Source organism: Diabrotica virgifera, chromosome 4, assembly GCF_917563875.1.
Source record: "Diabrotica virgifera virgifera chromosome 4, PGI_DIABVI_V3a".
Classification (NCBI taxonomy): Eukaryota; Metazoa; Arthropoda; class Insecta; order Coleoptera; family Chrysomelidae; genus Diabrotica; species Diabrotica virgifera.
Window position 1 is genome coordinate 65,769,306 of NC_065446.1, and position 10,757 is coordinate 65,780,062.

Sequence of the window (10,757 nt, forward strand, 5' to 3'; positions counted from 1 at the left end):
TTTAGATGCAAGATTGTTTTGTCTCCTCATGTAGGTATACCATCTAATAAAAAGGCTTAAATCATCATAGGAGATTTTTTTGTCATAAGAGAAATCCGGTTCATTTGAGGCAGAAGTTAGTGGTAGGTAATAAGAGAATTTATGAACAGTTTGTTGTATTGAATGCTATATAAAATTATACATATTTGTAACTTATCCCACTTTCCGAAAATATTTGGATCAGCATAATTTTTAAGTAACTTGTAAATAAATATAATGGAAATTTTTTGGCGAAGGTAATTTTTAAATTTTGAATTATCAAAGAGGTCAAAAATTTGCAAATCTTCAAAATTCGAAAAACGAGTATCTATTTGCATAATAGCAGGTATCCAAAATTTCAAAATATACTCGTTTTTCGAGATATGTATCATGCCTTTGTCTTTTTTTGGGGTGGTTCGAAAATATTAAGCGAATCCAAAACGTCCCTGCGTATATATTGGAAACTTCTATCATTACGAAAATCTCTGAGATTTTGCACCAGCTTTCTTATTCTATTTTTGGAATAAATAATGATAATTTACTGATTTTGAACAACAATGAATATCAAATGGGTTTGGGCAAACACTTTCTTAAAAATATTTAAAAGAATATTACAAGAGTAATATAATAAAGAGTATTTAATAAAATTCTCAAACCGATTGCTTCACGGATCGAGATATCACCGCTTTCAAAATCGTCGCCTTCGATAATAAAATAAAAAACTTCCAAAAAACTGTTCACGAAAATCTGCTACAGTAAAAACTAACCGAGATTTAAAATTTCATCGCCTCCGACAAACTGTTTGCATTTTTTTCGAAACAAATTGTCCTAAAACTGTAGTCCGTTTAGGCGAGCTAAAATTGCAAGAAAAGACGATATTCTTTCATTCTTTAACACGTATCCTGCAAAACTATATTAATTCTATGCGCATGACAGTGAGTAAATAAAGCTTGTGGTGCAATAGTTTTAACTTTTGCCTGGAAACCATTCAATTCACCAGACATCACGGCAGCGCCGTCGTAAATTTGTCTTACCAATTTATTTTTGATATCCAAAAATTTTAATCTGTCCTTTAACCTAAAAACCTCTCATAAATATTACCACGTAACGCCTATCGAACAACAATTGATAGTTGTGATTGACATGATAATCAGAAGTTTCATCTACTTCTAGCGAAAAGCAAATGGTTTTCAGAATCTCAGATTTAATAACATTATTCAAAATGTAACTAATTGATTATATTAGTTCATTCTGTGCTGTTTTAAACACGCCGCTAAATATCTTGGAATCAGAAAAAAAAAATTGAAAAATTTCAAATCGCATTTCTTAAACAATTTTATTAGTTCTCTATAATTACTATGATTTAACGAATGCTCCGATTCATCATGTCCCGTGAATGATAATTCCTGACAACTTATATAAATTACAATATCAATTAAACGACGTAAAACGGTGTGATTATGTTTTACAATTTCTGCCGATGCTTCCAAATGCATCGACAGATTTAAATGTGCCGTACCTGCCGCCTAATGCCTACGGAGAGAAATATACGTTTGGTTGCTATTCGACTCGTATTTTGGTGAGTTTTACGTGTAAATCGTCAAGCTCAAGATGAGCTGGGGTCGGCTTGCCGAAAACAGTCAGATGAATGGTTCGGATCATTCATTTTTTGAAAAGTATCTTATGCGCAGGGATCACTTAACGCTCGGATTGGGCGAATCCTTTTAAAAACCATGAATAAAATTCAGTCTGTATTATCTGACAGATTTTTTTTATTTCACAGATAAAGATGACATCAACTCTGATTAAATTAAATATTAAAAAAATCTATATAAATGTGTGGGTAGGCACTGCCGACCCTGACCGGCCGCCACTGTGCTAGATGGGTATAACTCCGATCGGGGACAGTGGCCCGTTGATTTTCAATACGGTATATTTTTGCCGCACAACTTTGAACTATACGAAATATACCAGGATCCAGATATCATAACCCAGATAGCACAAGTACGTTTTATGGACATCCAATGGACGTACATCTGTGTACATTGGAACGTCCAATGGACGTCCCGCTAAGGTACAATGGACATCCGATGGACGTCCAACGAACGTCCAGAGTTCACAAAATTGGACGTCCATAGAACGTCCGCTACAAACGTACAGTGTACGTTGTTGAAGCTTTCAGTGTACATTTTATGTACATTCAATGTACGTCTTATGGACATTTTTGTAGGGCACTTTTCAGAAAGCAATCTAGTGTCCATAATTTTTTGAATACATACATAGCAAAAAGCCGTTAGGTATAGGAAATAGTTCCTATAATACTAAACTTATACTGTAAAGTATTACACAAAATACCTTTTTTATTTCTCTTTATTATAACTTTATTATGTATACTTTATTATAGGAACTTCATTAATGCACGACTGCACTTGCACGATAAACAGCAAACACAAAGATATCACAGTATGTATACACAGTACAAAGATAAACAGTATTATATTGTATGTAATAACTTAATAAAGACAAAATTCAGATAATGGCGTCCTATAATGCATGCACATTAAAAGAGGTTTATTTCTGTTCTGTTCCTTCCAAACATTTTCTTAGAACTTGAGAGTCAGTACGGTTGTATATTGCAAGCGAGTTTGCCATTCTGTGAATTATCATAAATAAATCTTTCTTCAGTATTCCACAACAATTAACAGCGATAATCCCGATAAAGTACCTGCCAAGTACTACCTTTTACGACCGATAGCGTGAAGAGCGACAACGTTGTCAAGAAGATTCTCATTTAGTTTGGGGGGAAATTTAAGAGTTACACACAAAATGCACATTTAAGATTTAAATTGGTAGTGTCTAATTATTATTGTAAGTTCTATAATTACCGATACGCGATGTAGCTCCGTTATTCTGAAAAAGTTTACCATCGTTTTATCATCATCTAATATTATACAGGTTTAATTAAAATAATTTTAGTGGTTCAGTGTTTTAATTCGATGATGAAAAAATATGTGACTACATTTATTAGAAGCTTCTTGTATTCTACTAATAATATTGCTTTGATTAAAACAAGAAGCTATATATAATAACTCATAATAATAGTCGCATTTTTTGTAAAATCTCCATGGACCACAAATGGATGTCCAATGTACGTTGAAATCAAACGTCCAATGGACGTCGCGTAATGGACGTACATAGTACGTCCAGTTTTGGTCCATGGACGTTTGGACTTAAAATGTACGTTATATGGACGTCCGCGTCCATCGGACGTTGTGTGCTATATGGGAACATTCATTAAAATAGGACGGCTGCGTTGGATGGGACATGTAGAAAGAATGGAAGAAGGCGAAATACCAAACAAAATATTCAAACAGATGCCAGTAGGAAAAAGAACAAGAGGAAGACCGAAGCTGAGATATTTAGAACAAATAGAAAATGATATAAAAACCTTAAAAATAAAAAACTGGAGAAAAAAGCACGAAACAGATCAGAGTGGAGAAGAATCCTGGAACAGGCTAAGACCCAGAGAGGGCTGTCGAGCCAATGATGATGATGATATTTTTGCCGCTCCTGGATAACAACTCTCGAAAAAAGTCAGCTGCGAATGTGTAGTCAACGTTATATTTCATTTATGTTGTAATACATACCAACTACCTTGACTACAAGTTGTATGTGTAGGTTAGCTTACGAGGTGTCATAAGTTTCAATGCATGAAGTTTTGAAAAAAAAAAAAGATACACTAAACTTGAAATATATCGCCAATGATCCTCACCCGACTGAACGTGTAATTTTTGAAGTAAAAACTTCTTTAGCAACGTTGTGCACTTTTTGGATGGGTTTTTAATTGCCTGAAGCACATGGTTCATGAAAGTTTTCACTTCTGTCGGCACCAGTTTTTTTTGAAGTTATAAGTATATACTTACTTCTTTAGGCGCGATTGGGAAACAATTGTTAGTGAATTTTTATAAAAGCGACAGTATGAAGTACGCGCATATCGACAATATGAAGTAGTTGTTAAAGCTTTCAAGTTGCATATTTATCAATGCAAATAATAAAGTGTGAAAAAATATATTATTGGCGTTTTTTAGTAAATATTTTTATTGTAAATTGTTGTACCTACTTCTTTGAATTTGTCTTCATTGGGAATAGGATAATTGATATTAAAATTTGATGAAAAGACAATTAAAAATTTGTGTACAAAACCGTTGTTTTCTAGATTGACTATGATACATTCACTTGAAAAGTAATTGCGGGGGAGGCTACAGTTCATAAAAACTGATGTATTAACGTTATTTTTAATTTTTGGTGTTATTTTAAGTATTAATAACCCATTAGAGCCCACTGTATTCATTTAAGTATAGCTGCTATTTTGACATAGTGCCATTATACAATAAAATAGTTGCAATTCTTCGTAATTACAGGAAACTAAATACCCCTAAGGGCTCTATTAGTCTAGGTAACTGGTGGCGCAACTAGTGGGCCCACCAAATTGTGAGCACGGGCAACTGGTGGCCGAGAATAGCCACCAGCAAAAATAATAAAATGAATTGGAATTGGAAAAATAATCAAATGCAATTGGAAACTTGTTTGTTATCAATTTTACGAAAAAAAGTTATTCTTCATAAAATGCTCTAGTATAAAATATAAGATGCAACCATCAGATTCAAATTTTGTGAATTTTATACGAGGTATGCCAAAAAAGATGAATTTCGCTCAAGAGTAAAATATCCTTATATTAAACAATATCAAAAAATATTTTATAAAAAGTTGTTCGGAATTAAAAGCTATGTTTGAATATGCAATTACATTCTTCTAATTGAAATATTGTGAACTGTAAAGGTACTTTACTCTTGGACGAAATTCATATTTTTTAACATACCTCGTATAGAATTGATAAAAGTTTATATATAGTCCGTCTAGAAAGTATCCGGAAAAAAGAAAGCAGAATTATAAGTTTACGATATTTATTTCTATCACTTGAAATATAAAATGTCAACAAATAATTTATCTCATTTACTTATACAATCTCCATTTAAATCTAAACTCTTAACTAAACCTCCAGGTACACCCGAAACTAGGTCAAGGCCATAATTTTCGGTAATGGTGTTCCAGGCCTGTAAAATTGACCGAATCAAACCTTCTTTATATCGTGGCGCTGCTCGTTCCACTTCAATCTTCATCAGTCCCCATATGTTTTCAATGAGGCTAAGATCTGGAGATGCTGCTGGCCACGGAATTGTTGACAATTCGTGTTCTTGCATCCAAGCTTGAGTATAAGCAGAAGTATGGCATCTTGCATTATCTTGCTGAAAACGTCACCCCTCTGGATATAAAACATGAGCCGTTTCAAGAAGAAAACCATTTAGGATGTCACAATATTATTTCGCACTATCAACAGTACCATTAACTATACGGAGAGGTGTAGCACCACGCTGAGATATTGCTCCCCAAACCATTATTTTAGTGGGAAATTTGGAAATTTGAACGGTAACATTTTCTATTGATAGGACTTTTAGATGATTTGCACCAAGCTGGAAACAACTTTCATCAGATATAAAGACAATATTAAAAGTATCTTTTCGAAAACGTTGACAAAAATCTATTCTTCGTTGCCTTTGCAGAGGTGTCATTGTAGGGGTTTTTTTTTGGACTCCGTGATATGTAGCCTTGCTTTTTTAGTGACATGCAGACAGTTTCTGGGCACACTTTCAGTCTTCGTTGATTTCCAAATCTGTTCGCTAATTTTCGAAACCCTAGGCGCGGATTTTGTCGTCCTAAGCCACTAAAGCATTTAAATTGTTTCCGCGAATCTTACAGTGACTACCCGAAACTGTTCTATGTCTCGCATATCTATGCCATTTTTATCCTCTTTATTGTCTCATACACTGCACTTTTTCCGAGTTCAGTCAATTGCACTAATTTTTTAACGTTTCGGACACTCTTTCTATACAAATATTCCACCACTTTTCTTTTTTCTACTTGCGACATTATTTCACAAATCTTAAGTCTGTTTACAAACAACAATATTTGACAGATGGTGTTGTCATGCGATTTTGTTCATAACCTACTATCGGCACAACCTACTTGATGCATTAAATTTGTCTTAAAATGCTACAAAAAGGAAATCTATTAAAAGTAGGAAAAATATAAAATTCCGGATACTTTCTAGACGGACTATATTATGATTGCATCTCAGATTTTAGACCATATAAAGCTTTTTGTAAAAAATAACTTTTTTCGTAAAATTAATAATAAAATACTTATAGATATTTGTAATCAAATGATGTTGGGTATCCATAATTTAAAAAAAATTGCATTTTTTTTTCAATTAGAATGATGTAATAAAATTAATGCGTCCCAAAACATAGTTTTTTTATTTCTTAACAACTTTTCATAATAACAATTTTCGATGTTGTGAAATCTAAAGGTACATTACATACAATTTTTTTGACATACCTCGTATAACATAGACTATGCAGAGCATTTTATAAAGAATTTTTTTTTTCGTAAAATTGATAAGAAAAAAGTTTCCCATATGGTTCCAAGTTACGCAGACATACTGTACCTATACAGTGTGTCAATTTTAAAACTTACAATGGCTATATCTCACGAACAAAAGCTGATATCGAAAAATGCTTGAAACCGTTTCTAGGATAGTAAGGGGGAACTAAAATGACATGAAGGAGAACTCACCCCCATCAACCCCCTAGGCCCCACCCATCGCAACCAAAAAAGTTTAAATTGCAAACCCCTACTTGTGATACATCATTGAAAAGGCTATAAAAAATGCTATTCAATAGTATAAATAATAATTATACAGGGTGAAGCAATAAATGTGAAACTTTGGCTTAAATGAAAAATTTAATAAGGTTTTGTTGAATTACAAATTTATTAAAAATGTCAATTAAGTAAATACTTAATGTGAATTCCGTTGTTTGGTAAACAATAATACAGCCTATTTTCAAATTCTGCACGAAATTTAGCAAATGTTCTAGTAATAGGGCGACATGCTTGAGTAATTCTTTCTTGCAATTCCTTAAGTGAAGCAAGTTGAGTTTTATAAACAACTGATTAAGGGTAACCCCATAGAAAAAAGTAATATACTATCCTACTATAAAAAGTACTATCCATTGGTATAAATAATAATTATACAGGGTGTTAATTTCAGCTGGCTTACTATGACCTTTGTATTTGTAATGCTATCTCCCGGACTATTATTTTAAATGGTAGGTGTCCGCTCGTACTTTTTTTTGTTAATTAAAACTTAATTTGCCATTTTTGACTTAAATCAGTTGTTTATAAAACTTAACTTGCGTCACTTGGGAAATTGGGAGAAATAATTACTCAAGCATGTCGCCCTATTACTAGAAAAACATTTGTCAAATTTCGTGCAGAATTTGAAAATAGACTGTATTATTGTTTACAAAACAACGGAACCCACTTTGAACATTTACTTAATTGACATTTTTATCAAATTTGTAGTTCAACAAAACCTCATTAAATTTTTCATTTAAGCCAAAGTTTCACAATTATTGCTTCACCCTGTATAATTATTATTTATACCATTGGATAGCATTTTTTATAACCTTTTCAATGATGTATCACAAGCAGGGGTTTGCAATTTAAACTTTTTTGGTTGTGGTGGGTGGGTCCTAGGGGGTTGATGGGGGTGAGTTCTCTCTTATGTCATTTTAGTTCCCCCTTACTATCCTAGAAACGGTTTCAAGCATTTTTCGTTTTCAGCTTTTGTTCGTGAGATATAGCCATTGTAAATTTGAAAATTGACACACTGTATATAAAAGCTCAATTTCTTTAAATTTTCCAATTAACGTCACATTCGGATTCAGCATAATTAAAAACAAAATAGAAACCTTTTTGATCAAGGTAAAGTGATGAATTCACCGATATTTCTAAAATATAAAAAGAGCTTTTATTGTTTAAACAATGAATAAACAATTAACGGCTAAATCTGCGAGAAGAACTTTTTAATATAGCATATTTATCAATCAACAAAAAGATTTTAGAAAAATATACGCTTGTTAATAGAAAATATAGAAGTTAATAGAAAAGAAATACGAAGCACTCGATTACAATACAAATGAACTAGTGGTGGCCGACACCAGTTGCTCAGTCTAATAGGGTCCATATAACATAATGCCCCGGCTTGGTGGCGCCACCAGACCCGGTTACCCGGCTGGTGGACTGGTTCGGCCACCAGATCGACAACAATTTCTGGTGGCGCAACCAGTTGCCGTAGTCTAATAGGTCTCATTTACTTAAATGCCCCGTGACGTCATGAGTCACTGGTGGAGCAACTTGGTGGCGTCACCAGTTGCCTAATATAATAGCGGCCTAAGACGACAACCTTAACAGATTTCGTTGAATGATTCAGCTGGTTTGATAGTTTTGATTTTATTGTTTAGGCTTTGGCCACACGGGCAGTTTTTTACTGCCGCCGTAAGAGCAGTAAAAATCAGCGCGAGAATGGGTCCCACGGTGAAAATAGTAGATGGCCACGCGATATTTTACAGCTCAGTCTTGCCATCTACTATTCTCACCGTGGAACCCATTTCGCGCTGATTTTTACTGCTCTTACGGCGGCCGTAAAAACTGCCCGTGAAGCCAAAGCCTTATGAAGTCAACACGTGCGTTTCTTATTTTTTCGACATCAACTTTGTAAATTTACAATATATTATGTTTCTCTCTTCTCTCGTTTACTTCTTTTGTCATCAAATGGTTTACGTTAGCTTATAGTAAGTTTAGGAAAGGGCTTAAGTGATTAATTTTTGGTGTAGGTACTCATTTGAGTACAATGGGCGCATATGGGAGTATTTTTGATATTTTACAATTTTGCTACAGATATGTCATCTGTAGATGATTTTGAGAGTATTAGTGTTGGAAATTTCTATGAAAAGAAATACGAAGGTTTACCTTAAAAGATATTTTAGCATTAAAAGATATTCGTGCTTCTAATTCGCGGTCTGAGGTGGATATTGGTATTAAAATACTTCTAGAGATGCTAACTGATGAGGAAGACATTGAGGCATAACCTTATGAAGGCAGTTTGACACTACCTGAAGACGTAGTAGAAATTGAGGTTCATTACTCTTCGTTCGTATGCAGACTTAGAAAATGTACCTTCGGCACTGCGGTTAAAAAGATTACGAGAACAAAAGTGTTTAGGCCCGCAATGGACAAAAACTTATACAAATTGGTGGAGTGAGATTAATGACGTTTATTTAGGTTGTAATGCCAAATCAATGTTTATGAAATGTAGACCTTCCGGAGATATTCTGCCTACCGTTAAGAAACATGAAGGACGGCACTTTCCAAAAAAACTTATGAAACAATTGTGTCACAACTATCAGTGTCATCAAAGAGCCAAGCCAGATGGAGTTGGTGAAAAGTGTAATATAACTCTTTGTATTGATAGTGACCGTTTAAAAAAACTTCATTTAAATTAATTTTTTCTGCTACATTATTTATTAAGACGCTGTAGTGCCCAGTGTACTCATTTGGGTACATATCTATATCTAAGTAATTCTATTTTTTTTTCAAATATTTTTTTTTGAAGTTTTGTTACAAACAATATTACTAATAAATACCTTTTTTTGGGAAGGAGGAAATCTTCATAAGACCGTCAGGGTAGACGGCAGCACCCCAAGAAATTAGTGTTCTGCCCTCTACCCTGGTGTGTGGGATTCAGTCCGCTTGCCCGATTCAGACACCCGTGAAGCCGAGCGAATCAATCGTGAAAACGCAACTGCCTACCCACTAAAACCCCCTCATTCCAGCCGTGGACACCCGGTACGTATTTTTAACAAACGTTACTTCAGATGCCCCGCTGCTGACCCTATCTCTACTCCATGTCGGTGGAGCCGACTGTGAGGAGTAGTTATTCTTTTATTTGTTCTAGAAATAAAACATTGAGTACTGTGTACAAAAAGAAGAGTATATGGAAAAAGTTAAAATAAAACGAAGTGTACACAACTGAAATAAAATAAAGTAAGATAAAATAAGTATTCATAAAACATTGTAAAGATAAAAGTGTATAGATAAAGGTGTATAAGTAAAATAAATGATAAAATATCCTTGACGATGTCTTCTGTCACTCTCTTATCTCCCATCTTGTCTCGCTCTCTCTCGCGTTTCCGTTTTCTTTATTATCTCTGTTATTAGGTCTACTACCACGTTGAAATTTTCTTTGCTTTGCATGGCTACATTCATTATAGTCTCTGGTGTTATCTCACCTAGTTTTCTTCTCATGTCTTGTTGTTTATCGTGGAAAACGTTGCAATGGAATACACAGTGCTCTGCGTCGTCACGCACTCCACATTCTATACATGTCATCTTCAGTTTTCCTTATACGATATGTGTAAGACCTGAATGAGCCGTGCCCGGTCAGGAATTGAGTAAAAAAGTAATTTGTTCTTTTAAACCTACATTGGTACCACTCTTTCACATCTGGAATTAGTGTTTTCGTCCATTGTGCTTTTTCTATGTGTTGCTCCCATTCTTGTTGCCATTCGTTTAGCATTTGCTCTCTTACCTCGGCTTTCACTCCTATTAGGTGACCGTTATCATTTTCGTATATAACCTTACGCTCTTTTGCTAGGAGGTGAATGGGGAGCGTACCCGCGATCACCTGTAGGGCTATCGTCGATGTAGTTCGGTATGCACTTACTACCTTCAGGAGGGGTTTTCTTTGACTTCTAGTTAATATTTCCTCATATTTTTTG